The 22562-nt window shown below is 36.7% G+C and overlaps 1 protein-coding gene across 4 annotated transcripts in view; it reads right to left on the minus strand.

Moving 5' to 3' along the window:
• The window catches only part of WDR17 (WD repeat domain 17), a 95292-nt gene extending 73048 nt beyond the window's left edge, over positions 1-22244 (minus strand). For 2 of the 4 annotated variants that reach the window (XM_068532122.1, XM_068532121.1), the window contains exon 1: positions 22123-22244. The gene's annotated coding sequence lies outside the window, so the exon portion shown is untranslated. The remainder of the gene's footprint in view (positions 1-22122) is intronic. The other 2 variants (XM_068532123.1, XM_068532124.1) reach the window with 2 other exon arrangements.
• Between the last annotated feature and the right edge of the window lie 318 nt (positions 22245-22562).

A 22562-nucleotide genomic window follows, 5' to 3' on the forward strand; every position in this document is an offset into this window, starting at 1 on the left:
AAACCCTTATAACTCAGTGGAGAAAAAAGGAAGGAAGGGAGAAAGGGAGGGAGGAGAAGGGTGGAAATAAAAGGAAAAAAATGTGAGTAATTTGAGTGTTTCATTCTTCATATCCAAAAAGTAAGATAACTTTTGTTCTGGCATAGAAACACATGTATGACACGTAAATATCGCTGTAGCTAGTTGAGAACATCTTTATCTCACTCTAAAAATATACCAAATGGGACATGGCACCCTTCAGAATTCCTCTTCTTCTTCCTTATTCTCTAGAAATATTTTCAATAATATCTGCTTGAAGCCCCAGGTCAAAATAGTTGGGAATAGGCTTCCACAGGAAGCTCCAGGACTCGTACACTCTGATGCTCAACTTGTTTCCATCTTGCTGACTTCCCTGAATCTGGACCATACTTTCTGTCCTGCCCTTGGGTTCCCACAGAGCCCCTGGTTCCTGGCTAACTGCTCAGAATTTGCATCTCCTGCAGGGTCCCACCCTCTGGACTGGTGGTCCTTCCTTGCTGTCTCTCTTGCCATTGCTTATCCTACTTTGAGTTAGCGATCTGTGTCTGTGTCCTGCCTTACACTTCTTTACCCCGCCCTGAACCTATATCTAGCACCTTCCCAGGGTATATCTAACTACCTTGCCACCATTTCAGTGGTTGCAGCCTCTCATGCCAAGCCCTTAAACTCCATTTTAAAGTACCTACTCTACCTAGATCCCGCAGCCTTGTATCTGGTTATCTCAATATGAACATCGGTAAAGCCAAGCTTATCTCTTTCAAGTGATAAGAATCCCTTTCTACTGCCCCCCAATAGTCTTTCCTTTGCCCTGCATTCCCTGTTCCAGTGACCAAAACTATACTCGACAGTAACCTGAAATAAGAACATCAAGCCATCTTTGATTCTTTCACCACCTTCCCCTCCGCCTCCTGCTACATTTGATCACCAAGTCTTAACAACTACCTTTAACATGTCTCTTCAAAAGCCCCTTCCCTCCATCCCTAATGCCACTGTCTGGTACAAACTAATGAAATACTTTACTTACTAACCTCCCTGCTTTCACTGCAATTCCTAAACATGTTCTATACCAGCATGGCTTTATGCCTTTAAGTTGTGAAATGCTTTTGCCTGAGCTGTCTTACCTCTTCCCCTTTTTTTGTGACTAATGAGCTGTATCATATTTATCAAGACCCAACTTAATGTCCCTCTTCTTTGAAGCCTTTCTCAAATGCACCAAATCCCTCATCTGTGTGCCTCTAAGTCTATATTTGTGTGCACTGGATAGTGATTATTTGCAGAGACAAAAAATGTGAGTTGCCCAAGACAAAGGAACATGTTTTATTCATATTTGTATAGAAGGTACAAAATGTTTGTTGAGTGAATTGACACATGCTAGAAGAGTTTGTCAACTAGTGGTAGTTCACATGAACCGAAGGGGTGTGTGTGTGTGTGTGTGTGTGTGTGTATATATATATATATATATATATATACACACACACACATACATAACTGCAACTTGGAAAGGGGCTAAAGAAATGTATCCAAATTACAGGTAATATACTCATCAACAAGCGAAATGGGATTACCATTCCATTCCTTGTAGAGAAATGGCTAACAAAATTATTTCAGAAATTAATTTTTAAAGGGAAAATAAAATGCAAACTTGAATTGGTAAAATTATTTTATAATCATATAAGGTACCAAGTATTTACTATACCACTATAAATACAATATAGTTAAAAGTAATACCTTGTTTTAGGGCACATAATAGTTCTCATGTCATACTTCCTGATATTTTTCCATGAGCACTATTTACCATATTTGCAAGAACTAAGAAAAGTAAAATATTTCACATCATGGAATCTCAGATGAATATTAGCTTGCATAAGAATACATATTTTTTTATTGTATTTCAGGTATTTTGATTATCTGACAGTGTACAGAATTTGGTTAATTTAGTATAAGAAGGGCCAATAGTTTTCAACTCTCACATCTCCCTGACTGGCTAGGACTGTCTGGAGTGCAGAGTGGAAACCTTTAGCTGATCTCAGAGCGGAAGCATGTCACGATCACTCAGCAGTAACTGAAACAGAAAGGAGAAAGTCATGGTGACATTTACTCCACATCTACATCTGTGTATTCGTCCATGGGTCTAACTGACTAATTTATTGTTAAAATCACAAATTTAACTTAATTCGTAGTCAGAAAAATTTTCCTGCCTTTTAAGATTAGTGATGGAAGGAAATGAAAAGAATCAAAGGCCAGATGTCATTGTGTTAAAGAAAATAAATAAATAAAGTAAAATGGCTTGCAATGTCAGAAAACTTACTGCAGGGATTAATACAATACACAAGTAACCTGTGGTCTGATTGCTGGTCTTGACCTTTTTACATCCCTCTCTGCATCTATACCTTTTTATGAGCTCATCAAGGGCCAACTATATATCCTGGCTTGTTGCCTTTGGACTTGCCATATGACTTGCTTTCCCCAGCGATATGTGGGCAGAAGTCAGAATGTTCCAGCTCCAAGCTCTGGCTGTAAGGCTTGCCTCCATTCACACCCATCAACATGAGAAGGACATTCCACAGCTACCCTCTTGCAGGGAACAGGGTGGGGCTGGGGAGGGGGGAATGCTACTTTCTCCCCAACAGGATCTGACTATATAAAAGTAGTGGTTGAAATACTAAGAAGCTATGGAGAGCTTTTCATAATCTCATGGGACTGGAGGGAAAAAAAACTGGCGTTCATATGCTGCCAAGGAAAAAAATGGCCTAATAAAGGTGCCCTTTCAGTGAGAACCATCTGGGTCTACACCTTAAAACTGGTGTGAAATAGACTATCCTTTACAAAGACTGAAGTTCAGCTGCAAATAAATTCATTCAATGATTGGATTGAGGTGATCTTCCCTACCCTCATACTTTCCAAAAGCAAAAGCATATTCTCTCTGGAGAAAGATAATATTAAATTGTCAGGCTGCAAAGCAATCAAGGGAATTCCAAAGAGTGAGAAGCCCAGTCATGGACAGACAGACTAACGGCTTCACCTTTGACAGGGAGTGGGAGAAAGAGGTGACTGCCATAAAAGGGGGAAGGAAAAAATCAGATAAAATTGTGAGTAAGTCCTAAGGCCGATATAAGCTAGAGCATCAGTATAGAATAACTAGAGGTCCCCGATGCAAGCTGAGTTGCACTCACCTGTCAGATCTTCTCCTCAGGCCTCAATCGGGTGCTTAGGAGAAAGAGGGGGGCAAATCAGACATAGTCCCCCTTAGTGGCTCAGGCACATGGGAAGCACTTGGCTACTGAGAGCTGACAGGCATGCAACTCTGTATAGGTCCCTGAATCCTTCTCCCAAATGACGCACAAGTCTTCAGCTACTCGGAGAGAGGAAATACATACCCTCACTCCCAGGGACAATGGGGAGGGAGTAAAAGCAAAGCCCATCTGCTTCTAGGGAGGGACAGATAACCCTCTTTCCTGACCACAGAACTGGGAGAAGGGAAGAAGCAAAAGCTACCAGCCCCTGGGGGGGTGGGCAGGAAAACATCTTGGGCTCCCATCCTGAACCAAAAGGAAGCCCAGATCTGCCACTGAAGAGGTGCATTCTCTCTCACTCAGCACCCACCACAGATATAAAGTGGAGTTTGGCTGCCTCAGAGCAGGGTTGAGGAGGGGGAGACACACAAATCTCCCCTAAAAACCAGATTCCCCCAATCTGGGAGATCAAATTATAGGATAATCATACACTGGGGTACTAGACAATAATTAAAATGAACTATACACAATGAAATGGATGAACCATACAATGTAATGATGATTGAAAGTCACACATGAATATCATAGGATTCTACTATTTATAAAAGTTTAAAAACCAGCAAACTTAATCTATGCTACTAGAAGTTATGAGAGAGCTTTCTTCAGGGAAAAGGAAGTAGCGACAGATAGGAGCCATGAGGGAGATTTCTAGGAAGCTCACAATGTTTCTTTTATGCTAATTATGCTAATGTGCAAATTTGCTGGTACAAAACAGCAAATTGCACATTTCTGCTGTCAGGTATATAATCTAAATAAAAAGAAATTATACACTAAGAATCCACAGCGGTGCTTTCTAAATACTAACAAAATTAAGAGGGGAAAATAAACTGAAATGACTTGTCCACATATAAGTAGGTATTGTATAATTGGATTATATTTTCTAACTTCACTTGGACACTTTCATTTATCTTTTTATTTTGCCCCTAGAGTTTCCTGCCCCATTTACCACCCCCAGCCATCATATTTTGCAACATGTTAAGTCCTTCTCTGAGATATGCACTAATGCTGCTTTAACCCACAAGTATTTCTAGAAGCAACGTCAGCGACAAGCGGATGAGGAAGGTGGACACAAGGAATAAATAATCTCACAACAGGAAATGGGTACAAACCAAAGTCTGCAAAACAAGCAGCAGGGGACTGAGGTGGGCTAGATTAAGGATACGTATTTGGGGGTCCACAGGAACACCCAGAGTCTGATGACTTGGCCGTGATGGTTCATAGTGGATGCCTGTTAATGCCACGCCCATAATAGATCCTCTGACTCCTCAGTTCGTACTATTCCACAGGGGTGTGCCCCAGAGCAATCTCCATCAGCACGTTCCTAAATGCTGGCAGCGATCTGTAGCGACACGTAGCTCCCGTCCCAGCATTTCATGCCTTGACCAGACCTTCCAAAAATATTAAATAGCTACATCCTAAGAACAATTTGAAAGCTCACCCTTGAAAAACAACACATCAATATAGCTGACAACCCCCTCCAGTTACTGGTGATTCTAATCACTAGTAACAAAGTGACAATCTATGCAGTATACTTCTCTTTAGCTTAGGTCACATGATATTTTTAATATGTAAGAACAAAAATAGTTGAAAATGAAGTATTTTTACCAGAAAATCAGACTATATGAAAAGTAAAAATAAAATGGATTCTCTAAAGCTGAAGAACGCAATATCTGAAATTTAGATCTTAATGGATGAGTTTACTGGATACAGTGGAAGTTAGTATTAGTGCAGTAGAACAGAAATAAATAGTATATAACACAACTAATGCATAAAGAAAAAGAAGAATGAAATAGAACAGAGCATACGAAATAGATAGGATATATTGAAAAGTTAAACACAGATGTAATGGGAGTCTAAAAAGGAGACGAAATGTAGTAGAACCAATATTCAAATGATAAAGAATGAGAAATTTCCAAAGTTAATTTAAAAAAAACCAAGTTCCTAAAGCTCATCAAATCCCAATCAGGGTAAGTTAAAATCTTGACTAGGTACATCACAGTAAGATGCTGGAAACCAGGGACAAAGGAAAAAAAAATCTTAAAAATGATCACAATATAGTCAAGATCAATTGAAATAACAGAAGTCAAAAGACAATGGAATGACACTTTTAAAGTTATGAGAAAAAAAATTACACACCTAGAATTCTACACCCAGTGAAAATACAAGTGAAGACAGAAATTATGATATTTTCATATGAACAAAAAGTAGGGAATATACTGCCAGGGGGCCTGAACCAGAAAGAAATATTACAGGAAATTCTTTAGGTAGAAGGCAAATGATCCTAGACAGAAACACGAAAATGTTAGAGATAATGAAGATCATCAGAAAGAGAAATATGTGGTTAAATATAATTACTGAATAGATATTAACTATACAAAACAATAACTACACGTCTTGGGAAGTTTAAATATTTGTAGCATTAAATTATATGAAAACAACACAAAAGGTGAGAGCAGGATAAATGGAGTTACTATCAATGAAGAGGTAAAAGTCATCATTTGTGTTAAACTGTAATGAGTCAAAGTTACATGTTGGAATCTCTAGGGTAACTACAAAAATACTAGTGAACAAACGTATTATTAACAAGTTAATTAAAGGAAAATGTAACTAATAAAAAATCTGTGAATAAGAAAACAAAAAGTGATTGTATACATAAATATATATATATAAGTATATATAACAGTTATATGTTAAATGAGTGGATTAAAATTACAAGTAAAAGTAAAATTGGTAAACTGTATTAAAAACTAAGCCATATACTCTTCATAAGAGTCATACTTTAATTACAAGTTTACAGAATGGTTGAAAGTCAAAGAACAGAAACATATATTACATAATCATTAACCAAAAGGAAGCTATTACAATTATATTTTTAAAAGATTAAATACATTTTAAGATAAGAAATATTATTAGAGGACAGTGGGATATTACTTAAGGATAAAGGGGTGAATGCAACTGAATGATATGACAGTTTGCATCCAAATAACATAATTTTCAAATATATAAAGCAAGAATGACAGAATTAAAGGAGAAATATACAAATCCATAAGCATAATGGAAGACTTTAAGTAACAAATCTCAATATCTGATGGAACAGAGAAAATTCTATAGGAGTATAAAAGATCTGAATAACGTATTCAATGAAATTGACCCAACTGACAAATGTAGAATACTGTACCCAACAATGGTAGAATTCACATTTTTTTTCAAGGGAACATGAAGTAGTTACCAAAATAAACCATGTGTTGAGCCATAAGGAAAACCTCACCAATCTCTAAAACATTAGAAGCATTCAGAGTATGTTTTCTGGTCACAATGGAATTAAGTCTGAGATCAATACGAGAAAGGTAACTAGAAAACCCGTAACTGTTTGGAAATTAAACAATGCACTTCTAAATAATCCTTGGATCAAAGAAGTAAAAATGGAAGTTAGAAAATATTTAGCAGTAAATGGCAAAGCCACAACAAATAGAAATTTGTGGGTTATAGCTAAGCAATGCCTGGAAGTGGAGGGTTACAGTATTAATTATATTTTATTTTTTTCTAACAGAAAAGGAGAAAGAAAGAAAATCAAAGATTTAAGCTTCTATCCCAAAAATCTGGAAAAGGAAAGCAAACAAAATCTTAAAAAATGTAGAAATAGGATATCATTCCAAAAAGAAAAGAAAACATATTTATGTTTACAAACATGTAACAGAGAAAATCAAATGCAGGTTCCTTTAGATCAACTTTTAGATTTATTAAGAAAAAAACAGAGAAAGTACAAATATCAACATCAGGAAGGAAGAAAAGACATCATTATAGAACCTACTGATATCAAAAAAAAGAATAAGAGACTATTATGAACACATTTGCAGGAATATATAAGATAAATTGGATGAATAGACAGGTTACCAAAGTTGATGAAAGAGTGAGAAATTCTAAACAGACTGAATATGAATATGAGTCTGAATTGAAAACTTTCCCACAGACAATCTCCCAGGTCCAGGTGATTTCACTTGTGAATTTTTAAAAATATTTAAAGAAGAAATTTTACACAAACTCTTTAAGAGTATAATAAAAGAAATCACATCAGCTCTTTATATCCTGCCAAAACCTGAAAAAGACTTTATAAGAAAGGAAATTACAGAGAAATCTCTCACAAATTAAATGTAAAATTCCTAAACAAAAAGTAGAGATATTAACATGTTAATGGATTAGAAGATTTAATATTGTAACGATATAAATTCTCTCAGATTTAATCTAGAGATTATGTTATGTTTCATAGTCATGATAGTCAATAAGTTCTTTTTAATGAATTATTGAATCCTCATCTCCTGAAAACTTAACCAAAATTCCTAACTTGAATCTCTAAATTGAGCTGGTCTAAAAATAAAAAATGACTCACACTAAGGTAATTTAATGTCTAAAATGTCCAGCACATGTTATGGTGCATCATAAATAAAATATTTTTAGTTTTTAGACTGTACAGTGGAGTTCCAAGTTAACTGTTATTTATTTGATTTTCTAAGAAAATCTATTTTGACTAGTTTTTTAAATGTACTGTATTTCTAAGATACATAAATACAATCTCTATCAAAATTCAAAGAAAAACATTTTAGAGTACTTTTCTAATGAAAGTGATTTTTTAAATGAAAGTGGATGCAGCAGAAAGAGTATCATAAACTCTTCAAAGTATCTGTATTTTTAGATAAAAAAGTCATCTTTGTTTTTGCTATTTCATAAGACCTAGAGTAAACGAATTCAAATGTCCTCTGAAAAACATTTGGTAAAACACAGATGTATCCAGCATTAGAGAAAATAATTTTAGAATAGAAGACAGTGTACTACTGAACACTACATTTGCATAAATTCTTGAAAATAAAAAACACTAAGTTACTTTTTTAACATGAGGAGCAAGGGTGTACCACCCTTTCAGCTCACCCTTCATCTCTTGCCTGGAACTTGGAGATGAAGGCTGAGGCCCCAGAGTATCATAAGGATGCAGGATGAACCCAAGGGACAGTGGAAAAGGGAGCTGAAGAAGGCGAGATCCTCAGACACTTGTTGGACTTCCTACCTCCAACCTTTTTTGTTTGTCTGTTTGTTTGAGCCACTATTATTTTACATTTCTCTTTTACATGCAACCAAACCTGAGGCAGGCTTTTAGACTGCATAATTTCGAGTCATATTTTAGAAAGCAGAAGTAGTCAATTAGTCAATAATGTCAGTTAGATATAACCTTCATAATTCCTTGTCTTTAAATATAATTAACTATCATGTTTTCATCACCACAGGCATACAATATTACTAAAATTCAGTCATTATTATCTACAGAACAGAGCATATTTTATTATTCCTATTTTGCCTCACCCAATACATTATTTGCATATGCGTCTACCTCATATTATTTAGTGAAAAAAATGTAATATTTATCCATGTATATCTGCTGTATCATTTTATTAAATTCATTTCAGAAAATATTTAGTGAGTATATATCATGGCTAGGCACTAATGCTAATTACTATAGATATGAATATGAACAAGAAACAAACAGGGAAAAAAATTAAAAACTGCTTCAAGAAGCTTACAGCACTGGGAGAGCTCACACATGGCAGACACTTCCTGTTGTCTAATTAACAACATTTCCATCTGTCTCTTTCCCCTGCCCACAGAACCCCAAATTATTCTGGCACAGTTGGAATTACATTGTTCTCAGGGAAGACAGGATTTTTTCCCATTCCTAAGAGATGAATGGTGATTGGTCTAAACCAGTCATAGTAATTTCATCCTCCTTGGACAAGTATTGGACTAAGAGTGGGCCTCTGACTCAGTTCCAGCTAATGAGATAGAAGTAGAAATCTCTGATGTCATTCTTCCCTGCTTCTTCTGACTTGGACATTGATGTGATGCTGTTGCTGCAGCAGCTCTCTTGCGTCCATGAAGTAAAGTGCAGGAAAACTGCAGAAATGTTGCAGTTCTAACATTATTGATGCATTAGCTTCAGTCATCTTGTTATATTTAATAAAATGGTGGCTGTTCTAGTTGCTGGGTTTTTGTTATTTCCATTTGACTTCATTTCTGATAGACACCAATGCATTTATGAAACAATTTGCAATAGTTGCTATGATAGAAAATGAACAAGGGCTTAGAGGAGCAGAGAGACTAATCTGCCAAAATCGAGAAGGCTGTACAGAAAAAAGTGGGGCTTGAACTTTTAGGCAAAAATTATTTTCCTACACCTAAAGTAAAATGGTAAAGAGAAATAGTGACAAATGAGGGTAAACAAGGAGGCAGATACAGAACGATGGGAAACATGTAGATCACGATAAGGACTGTGGATTTTATTTCAGATGTGAGGGGAAGTCTTCAAAACAGTTTAAGCATGGTAATAATATCAGATTTTGTGATTTACAAATATCATCCTGGCACTCTTAGGAGAAGGCATCTGGGGACAGGGGAGCAAAGCATAAATAAGTAGATGAGAAATGATAAGAGGCTGAACTAATGACCTAAGAGGAAGTAAGGGAGAGAGAGAGAACTTAGGAGGACAGGTCTGGGATAAAGCTCTATTATTAGGTATATTGACTGCAGATTGCGGTAGGACATCCAGATGAAGACTCCTCCAAGTCCTTCAGAAATAGAGGTCAGGAACCGAAAAAAGGAAGGTCAGCTAGAGATAAACATTTCAGGTATAATTTGGGGCAACACCAATGTTTAAGGGACAAGTAGAGGAGACGAGAGGGAAGGGGAGGAGAAAGTGGCTGAAAAGACATCTTGACAGAGAAGAGACACAAGAAATAAGAATATTGGGGAAAGGAATATGTCAGATGTTGAAAAAGAAGGTTTTCAAACAGGTCAAATATTTCAGACAGACCAGTAAGATGAAGAGTGAACTATTCATCCCATTTTTGGGATGAAGCAGCAGGTTGTGATCAGCAAGTTTATCAAAAACCCGATGGCTGATTTTCAGTTCTCATTTCACTTGACTTGCTGGGAGCTGTTGTGGCCACTCTGGATCACAGCTGAATCCATCCTCTTGAAACACTTCCTTTACTTCTGGACAGTGCTCTCCTTTGGTTCTGCCTCTACTGCAGTGCCTACTCCCTGGTTTTTTTTGGTTTTGATTTTTTTGCTTGGATTCCTCATAATCTTCTTGAACTCTTAACTTCGGAATGTCCCAGAGATCAGTCCTTGGATCTCTTAATTGTCTCTTGGTGATCCCATCCTGTTTTATGACATTAAATACCATATACATGCCTATTCTCTCAAATTTATACATCCAGCCTGAAAATCTCTCTGATCTCTGGACTCATATATCTAATTCCTTGTTTTTATTCCAGTCTTTTTGAGTTATAATTGACATCTAATACTGTATATGTTTAAGGTGTACAATGTAATGATTTGACATATGTATATACTGCAAAATGATCACCACAATAGGATTAGTTAACATCCGTCACATCATATAGTTAGAATTTTTTTTTTGCTTGTGATGACAGCTCTTAAGATCTAATCCCTTAGCAACTTTCAAATATACTTGAGGGTATTATGCTAAGTGAAGTTAAGTTAGAGAAAGATAAATGTTGTATAATCTCCCTTATACGTGGAATCTAAAAAAGACCAACCTCATAGAAACAGAGATCAGATTTGTGGTTGCCAGAGGTGGAGTGAGGGTCGTGGAATTAAGCGAAGGTGGTCAAGAGGTACAAACTTCCAGTTACAAGATAAGTTCTGGGGATGTAATTTCCTGTTTTACCAACCCCATTTGGATATTAAACAGAATCTCAGAATTAACTTATTCAAAACAAAACTTCTGATATTCCCCACAAAGTACGTCCCTTCCTGTTTTTCTAATTCAGTAAATGACCACCAATCTAACTATAGTAAATAACTACTGATGATTGGACATAATGAATAACTGATGTTTCCTTAATATGGACCTTCTGACAATAAAGATACTCAAAATACAAGTTACTTAGTTGAAGAGTATTCATGTGTGGATGTTTTAGTAAAGACTATACTTACAAACTTTAAAAACGGTTAAGGGATAGAGAATATTTTCATTACTAATAATTCATTATTGGGTTTTATTTTTCCAATACTAATGCATTCCTTAATTAGTCCACATTTCATTACTTACATATTAAAAAGCCCACAACAAAGATTAAAATATAAACAGAACTAGAAATGACAAAGAGCTAAATATAATTTTAATTAAAACGTGTTACATGTTCAGATGCCAACTGAGGAGTTTGGTTCCCCCCAGTTTCCTGTTTTGTTCCCAGGTTAACTCTGCCTGCATCACCTGTGTTACAGAGCACAGGAAGCCCCGTAGCATTTCTAGCAGTTCTCGACAGTCCCGCACAACTTTCCGTTTAAACTCAGTAGTGAACATTCGTTCTTTGCCTCCCCAGTAGTAATACTGTACTCTAGGAAGTATAACTCTTTAGCGATATATTACAGGTAGAAACAAAAAGAAATTGTACTTTTTCATGTATTTTCTCCATCTATTTAGTCTACGCAGAGAGGAGAAAATTCCATCTCGGACAACAAAACTATGGGAAATTAGGTTAGGGTATTAATATAAGATTTATACCAATGTTGGTATGAGAACACTGATACTGATCAAATAGTGACGTAACTGATGCATTATCCAAGAAGACAGAGTCTGGGGCCTGCAGCGATCTGCATATTCTGTCTTTTGGTTATCAGCAGCCTAAAGGGATACCCTTTACTTTAAGGATAGGAATGCGGATACTACCAGCTGAGATAAAAAGGCTGCACAGTGAGATAGTTAAAATGACGATCATGAAGAGAAAAAAAGGGAATAGCAGAAAAAATATCCACATCAAAGAACAATAAAGGGCTGGGGAGGAGGAATAAGGAATTTGGGATTAGCAGATACAAACTACTATATATAAAACAGATAAACAACAAGGTCCTACTGTATAGCACGGGGAACTATATTCAATATCTTTTAAAAAAAGAGCAATAAAGGGCAGAATTAAAACTGCAAAAAAAAAACCTTATTAATGATTCAGAGAACAAGTAAAAAAAACAAAAAACATTGTGGGAAAACAGTTTTTTTTTCTAATTAGAGAGAAAGTGAAATACATGCTGTACAGGGGATGAAAACCCAAACTACATACTATAAACATTTTTAGAGAAAACTAAAGCAAAATAATAGAAATAAAAGCAACAATCCAAGATATAGCCCCCGCCTCCCCAAAAGTCTTGGATTGAAATATGACCCTAATTAGGCAGACCCTGATTAAGACCCTAAAAGTACTCTTCTTGTTTCAAGTAAAATAATATTTTGTGAGAAGATCTATACCTAGATGTATTAAGGCAAATTCAGGGTTAACTTTTTTACCACCCTATGAGCATTGAAGTAATTTTGGTTTTTGTTTTTTAATGTTATGTACAAATGGGGAAAAGTCAGATTGGCATCATATCTCACCAGTGCATGAAATTCTAGAAACCAGTGGTACAAGAATTATGTTAAACTGGACTGTTTTGACCTCACTATTATATAAGCAGCCAAACTATCGTCCACGTGTGAAGGGAAAACAAAGACGCTGTCAGAAATGCAAGGATTTAGAAGGCAATTCACCCATGTGATCTTCCTTTAAAAATTACCTGAATTAAAATTACAGGCTTTTGAAAAATGAATCAAAACAAACAACTTAAATATAGAAGTTCATGTAATTAAAAACATATGTTAAGAAACCTGAAGTTGTATGGTTATAAAAATGCAAATGTCAAAAGTAGTTATTAAAAGAGAAAAACAACATTATAAATGTTAGCTATAAAAAACTAGAAGTCTCAGATTGTCTTCCCAGGTTTAGAAAAACAAAAGAAGAAAACAAGGGTATGCTAAATTTCTCATTTTACAAAGGTAATCAATAGCACAATTTGTTTCTTGATATTTGGTACCAAAGTATTTTTATAATTTAAAAAGAATCATTAAATAAATTTTAAATTTAAAATATTTAAGTTAAAATATGCCTTAAACAAGGTTAGAAATTAGATAAAAATATATGAATGTATACATATATATAATCTTACTTAATATGCAAACAGTGATTACAAATCAATGATTTGAAAAAGTCTCTGTAGTTAACTTAGGCATGTTATAAACAGTTATGTTCCTTTTTTTAAAAATGATGTATGTTCACTAAACTTACTGTGGTAATCATTTCATGATGTATATAAGTCAAGGCACTAAGCTATATACCTTAAACTTATACAGGACTGTATGTCAATTTTGTCTCAATAAAACAGGAAGAAAATGTCTTCATATGGCTGTTTCCATGTTGGCTTTCAGTGAACACTTAGGGAATCATATTTACATTGTAGTGTGGAAGATCTTCCCACAGGATGCTGACATGATGAAGACCAGAGAAGTAACTTTCTTATAACTGAACTGCCTCAGAAATAGGACTGAGGTTACTGAGCCAGAGTGATTTGGCTGGAATATTTCTTAACTTTTGTTCTTCTGTCAGTCTTAATTAATTAGTCAACACCTCAGGTCATTCTGTGAAAGATCTTAACCAAATAACATAGGCAGTTAAAATTTTTTTTTAAAAAGGACAAATCTTGGCAAGGAGAAAAGGTGGGTAAAGAATTAATAGAGACAGCAGTAAGACTGATGCCCAGAACACACCATCCTGAAGACCGGATGGAAGATGACTGAGAATTTGGCTCTAAGTTTCCTAGAGGTCAAAGAAAAAGTGAAAGATGATTATGACAGTGTCCATAATAAAGAGACCAACTAATGAGTCATAAGAAGAATAGATATTTCTGATACAGAGACTTGAGAGAATTTTCTCCCATGAGTATTCATAAACAGCCTAAAATCCATAATGACATCACAACTGATGCAGTTACCTATTGTAGTGCTTGGACATATGCTTTGGAGTAAGGTGAATACATGATTCAGCCTCCTCATTCAGTGAAAGCAATTCTTTTGCCAGAGCTTGGAGTGGCCCAGATATTTAGCTCTAAGATGATATGGCTTGTTTCAAGGGAAAAGTTAGACCAATCAGTTACAGCATATATGAATGGACTACATATGCGTAGGACCATAAATATTTTCTAATTAAAAATAATCTGTTATTACAAAAGTTGTATATGTACATTGTAGAAAATCAAAAGCCATAGATAAATAAAAGGCAAAGAAGCCATTTTATCCCCTTGCAGAAAAAATGATCATAGTGTATGTTTTGCAAAGAAGTCATATTATGCATAATATTTTGTAAATTCCTTTTTCTGGTTAAATTGTTAGTTAAAATATTTACTTTTTTCATGTTAGTAAAGTTTTATCTCTTCTAATAACCAGTCCATCATCCATCTTTACCAAACTATCCCCCCAAATGTCCTTTATATAACTGCTTTGTTGAAACCAGAATCCAATCCAGGTCCATGCATTAAATCTTATGTTGTTTAAGGTTTGTTAATCTAGAATGGTGCTTTTTATCATGACACTGACTTGCTACAAAATATCTTATCTTCTGGATTTATCTGCCTGTTCTCTTATAGAAAATCACCTATATTTCCTAAGAATTCAAATGAATTCCAATTAAACAATTTTGGCTGGAAAATGTATATATATATAATTTATATCTATATATCTTTATATGTCTAAATATATACACACACATTAAAAATAAAAGAATACACATCACGAGGTTAACAGTTGGCTATTTAATAGTAGGAAATTTATTATTCCTTGGACTTACTTGTATTTTCTAAAATTTGAATAATCACTTTTCAATCCATTCATTCATTCAACAAATATTTATTGAGCACCAAGCATGTGCTAGGTAGGTCCTGAAGAAAAAGCACTCTGCAAAACAGATAAAAATCCTGCCCTTCCACAGTTTTTATTCTTGAAGGGAGAAGTCAGAAAATGAGCAGAACAAATAAGTAATTGATGACTGTTAACAAGATAATTTGTTGTTCGGAGAAAAAGAATGCAGTGAGAGAGGAAAAGGAGTTCTGGAGATATAGAGCTGACACTGCAATCTTTTAAAAGTTGCCACGGGGAGGTCTCACTGAGGTTATACTGAGTAAGGTCTAAAGGACACGAGAAGACAAAATATGAAGGCCTCTGGTGGGAAAGCGCACTAAACAGAGGGAGCAGCAAAAGCAGAGACTCTGATGAGAAAGCATTCCTGGCAGCCTTGAGAAACAGAAAAATCAACAAAAGTATATAAAAATGTGTATTCAAAGGTCAGGGTCAAAAACATATCACCATGCAGAGACTCAGGGTAGTTTTCTTGAACTCCTCTTTGTCCTATTCAGAATTTTGTTAATTTTCTTAATAGAAATCTATTGCCTATAGTAATATAAAAAAAAAAAACCCTAAAAATACCATGTTGAAAATCAGTGTTTAAAATGTGAATACACTATATGCTGAGAGTGATGGGTCTTCGTTTCTGTGCAAGGGCTCTCTCTAGTTGCGGCAAGCGGGGGCCACTCTTCATCGCGGTGCGCGGGCCTCTCATTATCGCAGCCTCTCTTGTTGCGGAGCACAGGCTCCAGATGCGCAGGCTCAGTAATTGTGGCTCACGGGCCTAGCTTTTCCGCGGCATGTGGGATCTTCCCAGACCAGGGCTCGAACCCGTGTCCCCCGCATTCGCAGGCAGATTCTCAACCACTGCGCCACCAGGGAAGCCCTGGAAACCTGCTTTTTAACATCATTTCCAGATGATTTATATAGCCCAGTAAAGCTTGAGAACTACATACTCAGTTCAACAACAGTAAAGATATTTATCAGATAAACTGCCTCTGGTATCTTCTACTGACCAGATTAATCTCTTAAATTTCAATCATTCCTAAATTTACCTTTCATGTGCTTGGCAGGACATTATATCTAAGCATCCCCAACATATGTCAAATCCTGATGTTCTTAAAAGCTTAGATGATAAAATAGGTCACAAGTACAGTATTAACCTACGTTAAAATCCTGGATTAGACAGCGAATAGAAAAGAATAAGGTCATTATGGTTGCTCTAGTTTGGACTCACAGAATGACCACTTATACCAGTATGAATTCCCATTTGATCAGCAAAACGAAGGATTATAGGTAAGACCGAGAAGACCAAAACACTAATTCAAAGATGTGGCAAAGTGAATGCAGTTATTTCGTCATCCATCTATATACTTAATCTATCATTCATCTAGATATTTATTTTTATACTTCCTACATTTTAACCACCAAAGTGAAAATTATATGGATTTGAATTATGAAATTAGATTTTCAAGGCGCAGAATCTCTTGACCAGCAATGTGGAAAAGATTTTTAATTTGATCAAAGATGTAATACACTTTTCTTGAACAATAGGATCATTCATATATCCTCAATTAACCATTCTGAGAGACTCAGCCAAAGAGAAATAGAGGAGTGAAATCACGTATTTTTCACCCATTAAACTAAGAAGTTAAGAGGTAAATATTCCATTGAAAGAGACATTATGAAAGTAAACATGTAAACATTGTCATAAAAAAGATGTAGGATTATTTTTATAATAGGGTATGGCAAAAATAAGTAGCTCTATTTTTATAAATAGGATCATTCCTCATGAAGGAGGACTTGAGAAGCTATGGCATGAATTGTTCTGTAAACCTAGGATGCCTGTCCCCCTTCTAATTAATTTGTTCTGTAAGTTGGATTTTGTATATGAGTTTTTAAAGTAGGGTGGGTCTTTATGCTTATCTGTGTCTGAAAATCAGGATTCTCATTTGGCAGAAACAGTCAGTTAGACTGGCATTTTCATGTTCTGGGCCAAGTACTTTTTGGCAAGTACTGAGAAAAACCAACAAAGGAAATCAAATGGATTTAAAGCTTGAAAGCTTTAAGAAATAGCTCACACAAAGTCACTACATCCAAAATTTCTTTTATATATGCATCCATACATTGATAGGAGGCCGGAAATAAATCCTGAAGTTTGTAAGTGAAGAGTTGTATCAGATAAGGCAGGACCAGTGCATATATGAGACAGGTTACTAATCTAGTCAACGGGCCACCTGTCAAAAATTATTCCCTTAGCCAACATAAAATTCCCACAGAGATGAACTAATGTAATTAATAATGCAAGTGCGATATTGTGTCCAAAAAGCTACTATTGAAATTTAAATGTTTATGAAATGTATCCACAATTGTATTCAATATTTTCAGGAATGAGTTCATTTATTTAGTAGTTTAAGTAAAGTTTCAAAGGTGGAGTTGTATACGAACACTACCAGTTCAAGAGGAGACTAGGTCCAGTGGCACAATGTACCTTCTGTCAGTACTTCTCAAGCGTGACCTTGCGTTAGAATCACTCGAGGCTCCTGAAAACACTGATTCCAGGTGCTTCCTCAGATATTCTGATTTGGTAGGGCTGTGGCCTGGAAGTATGCATTTCTGACATGCTCCCAGGGGATGCTGGTCTAAGATACATGTCGAATAACACCATTCTAGATGGCATCTGGTACCAAAGGGTCAGAAAGTCTAGAAAATAAATGCGTCCAACTTCAAAATGTTACCCAATGGTAACCATAATCCAGGCTTCAGATACAACTTCCAAAAGCTTCTTATTTCTACCATTCAATTGTAGATGTGATGGCTATGTACACTTAAGTACCATTGAGGTGCATTAGGATAAAGAATTTATAAGATAACTGGATCCCCCCAAATCACAGAAGACTTTGCAGAAAAACTTAAATCATATTAATGAGCAAATCAAAAAATTTTACAAATTGTGGGAAACTTTTTAATTAATATTCTAAGCAAACTTTCTATATGATGAGACCAAACACATGCAATTTGTTCATTATGTACAATAATCACTTAGAAAATACAAAAGTGATCTAAATCTTAACTACTCAAACTTTTGAATTAGTCACTTGAAGAAACATAATAAAAGAGAAAGGTGATATATTTTTACACCTCTTTAGGGAGCAGCACAATGCTGGGTGTTAGAGCCTGAGGTTCCAGACCAGCTTTCCCATCGAAATTTTCCCAATTTTGAGCAACTTAATTTTTGTGTGTTTAGTGTTAATGGTGTTAGATTGACTGGTCTCTAAGAATCCTTCTAGCTTAAATTCTGAAATGACTCCTTCAAACCTGCTACCATGTTTATCTTAAAAATAAAATTTGCATAACTCTTTTCATTAAGACTCATTCAAAAAGTTTTATCTTAATGGGCCAAAATTAAGTATTACCTACTTCTTATTAACCAACTATTCAATTTTCAGGACTCCATGTGGAGCTGTATTATATTGAAAAATGAAGTTTTTCCAACAGCACATCAAACACGAGTGCTCTGTGTAGTGAGAACTATTTTCTGCTTTCCAATTGGAAAGGTTTTTTGTGTATGAGACATGAAATTGAGCTTATTATACATAATTGCAAATGAGCCTGCCTGAGATACTGGTACATGCTCATAACTTAAAGTGTCAACAACTGGAAGAGAACAACAAATCTGAACATAAAGTAAATTATTTAACAACCTCTGTTATGAGTTCTCCACATCTGAGCATTCAAATTTATAAACCAAATTTTAAATGTTGTAACATCCTCACCGAAGCATGGAAAATTATTTCTTGCATCTTTTGATAAGAGCTTTCCTGAACAAGACAGTTATCAATCTTCCCTTCAATAGCAAATAACATTGCTGAATTATCTCCTATGCTCTTACTGTGCAAGATTTGCCTGTTTCTGTGACACATATATTTCCTAAACTAGAATACAGACTTCCAGAATTTTAGGAGATAATTAGGCTACTAAATCAATGTTGTAAGTACCTGTAAAGTAATAAAAAGTAAGCCTTTATCATTATTAAAAAAAAAATTATCTCACTCAAGCAGCTGATAATGTGACATCTAGATGCATGTGCCACCCGTGGCTCCAATTCCAGCTTGCTTTTTTTTTTTTTTTAACAAAGTCTAGCCTATTTCAAGTTATATTTGTCTAGTCATTGAGATCAAGTAAAAACAACCTGAAACTTGTCTCCTCATGCAACAGCCCATGTTTTACCATAAGAAGTTTTGAAATTCTTCTAGTCAGTCATGATGGGATTTTTTTTCTTTCAATACACAAAGGCAAAGGTCAAAGTTGATCATTTTACTGTATTTCTCTACCAATTTTTATAACCGAAGTTACAAGTCCTTCTTGAACAGTTAAGTAACCTCAAGCAAGAGAAAGCTTTTCCTTTAGGATCTGTTTCTCTACAGAGTAAATTCTTTGGGGAATTTCTAAGATTCTCTCCGGGTATCCATATCTAATTTCTTGTTCATAAATCTCCAAGGAATAGTCTCATTAACAGTGAGAGAATAATCTCCATGTGATTATCATAGAACACAGCATGGTCTTGGATGTTGAAAAATGCCAGCCACTCTTGGTCTAATATATGTTTCTCACATGAAAGAAAAGGTGTCAGTTAGTAAGAAATCCCTCCCAATCTCCTAATATGATTTCTACGGATTAAAATATTCTCAATAAGATCTCTGTTCCTGAAGACACACTGGAAGCTACATACATGATTTCACTTTAATATTTCAATCTGCTACATGGAATAGATACAAAATACAAGATGAGATAATTCAGCAATTGCAGAAAGTAGTAGTAATGTTTGGATACACACCATTACCATGAATGGCTGGGTAAACACGTTATTCAGTAATCTGGTAAAACATTACCTTTCTTGCATATTAGATCTGACTTTGAATAAATTCTGGAATACAGGAAGGACATGTGAATCCTTCCAAATTGTTTGAATTTCATTTTAGTCCTCATTACAGAGTTTAGGCAAGTAAAATTAGGTAGTATGGAGAACCTGCACATATTTTATTGACAGGGACAGCCTAATCATTCATGTTGGACTTCCAGTATTTACTGGGGCAAAAGAAACAAACAAACAAACATAAAACTGTTCTTACTCTTCTCTGAGCAATATAAAAGCTGCTGCAGCTCACCCATGCTCAGGCTAAGGGCTGCAAGGTAGAGTCCACAGAACACAACAACAAAAAACACTCTAGCCCCAGAAGTCCCTCCACTGGGAGCAGAGGAATTTAAAAACATTATTTTCTAAGCTAAATTGATTTGCAGCTTTCTAATATATAGGATTATTGTGTGAGTAGTAACAAAAGTTTTTAGTACAGCAATATTTAATCATTAAAGATAAAAGAATGAAGAATTTCAAACTTTTAAGTAAATATATCTAATTTTTTTTCCAGAGATACCCACAGTTCTTTAAGTATTCCTATTACTATAAACACAGGGAAAATCAGCTCAATATAAGTAGTAAAATTCAACTAGCCATTTTAATATAGAGTAAGATTGTGGAGCTCACTTAAGAAGTATATGAGTTTTCCTTCCGTGTGGGCCCTTTCAAACAAGCCATTGGTTTATTCCAATTGAGCAAACTTCCCAGGAACTCTCAATGCAATGACCTACACCTAGCATTTGTAACATTAATTTCTAAACAATCCCCTAAAGCATGGTTCCCCACTCTGTTGAATTAACTGACAACTTTTCAAAGGCATTTAATTACTGTATTTAATTTTAGATCACAGAACAGGAAAGACTGTCAGACTGACTTCTCAGATCTCTGCCTTCACACAGGTTAAGATGTGACTACGCTCACTTTCTTGCACACTTAGGCCAGTGAGGCAGAATCTCAACAGGATGTAAGAGAGTGCTTTTCTACAGGGGCTGTCCACATCACAAGCCCAGAATCAGCTCCACTAATGCCAGTAAGAGGGAGACAACGTAACACCCAAGACCATGCTGTGTTCTATGATAATCACACCAAGACTATCCTCTCACTGTTGATGAGCCTAGGAGATTTGTGAGCAAGAAATTAGATATGAAAACCTGGAGAGAATCTTTGAAATTCCCCAAAGAATTTACTGTTAGAGAAACAAACCCTAAAGGGAAAGCTTTTTCTCACTTGAGGTGATGTAAAATGTTCAAAGAGGACTCGTAATTTCGGTTACAATAATTGGTAGGGAAATGAGGTTCTCCGAAGGGTATCTATTTCTGAAATACCCAGACAATGAAAGAAATGTAATCTCTCTCTTCAAACCATTGTTGGAGACTTTTAAATAAAAAAAAATAAGTCAATAAATACATATACAAATGGACAGGGAAGTTACAGAACAAGTGTGCTTTATTTTTGATACATGATCCAAGGCATCACTAAACTTCATTCAAATCAATTGCTTTTACTTAATATAGTAAAAAAAAAAAAAAAAAAAAAGTCAGCTCCAATGCTTGCTCCTTTTAATATCTCTGCATGCAAAAGAGTAAGTCTGGGTTTGTTAGCTTCTGAAAAATAGGAAATATTATATTTTTAAGATTCGCTTAGCACACAGTGCGCCTCTGAGATTCAATACTGTCTTTTTTCTGGGATGCGCTTCCCTTTGACCCCAGGGTTTCTTGCCGCAGCCTGAGTACGAAGGCCACCTTGAAGGGGGCGGGGGTCCTTACAGAAGCGCCCGTGGGCACAGGAACGAGAGCGACAATCTAGACTCTAGACGCACAGAGGCTGAATAAGCTTAAAACATAAGGCAGTGTCTCCGGTCAGGGCCGCAGGTGACACTCCAGGGGCAGTTCAGACGCGCAAAGGCTGCTGCTGCTTCTGCTGCGTCCCGTCCTCGGCCGGTGAGCGGCGCGGGCGCTCGGGGCCCATCGCCTGCGAAGCCCCACAGGACGCGCGCACGCGGGTCCGCGACCGTCGCGGGGGCGGGCGGACCACCCCCCAGCCCCGCGACGCCCCATCGCTCGAAGATCGCCCTCCTCCAGCCCGCGTCCCTCGCCCTGCGGCCCGCCGGTCCCTACCTGCAGGACGAGGCGACCGCAGCGGCGGACAGCGGAAGGAGCTGAAGCGGGCGCGGCGGCCGGACCCGAGCCGCACCGCCCTCCGCTCCTGCGCCGCGGGCTCAGAGGCTGCGCGGCCGGGCCGCGGGGTCTGAAGGGCGGGGAGGCGGGCTCCGCAAGCCTGGCAGCGCGCGCGGCGCCCCGGCTCCCGCTCCGAGCCCCACGTGACAGCCACACTGGCCGCTGATTGGAGCGCCTGGGGAGAGGCGGAGGCGGCCCCTGACCCCCCGAGACTGTGCGGGCCCAGCTGGTTACCTGGCAACCGGGAGTCGGCTCTGAAGACGTGGTTCCCAGGCCCGGGGACAGGCTTCAGCAGAGTTTACAGGGAGGCTGAAAGTGGAGGAAAGAACAGTGAACCGCCAGCGTTCTCACCACCTAACAGATTCCACGCACCGGGTCTG

Source organism: Eschrichtius robustus, chromosome 21 (assembly GCF_028021215.1).
Source record: "Eschrichtius robustus isolate mEscRob2 chromosome 21, mEscRob2.pri, whole genome shotgun sequence".
Classification (NCBI taxonomy): domain Eukaryota; kingdom Metazoa; phylum Chordata; class Mammalia; order Artiodactyla; family Eschrichtiidae; genus Eschrichtius; species Eschrichtius robustus.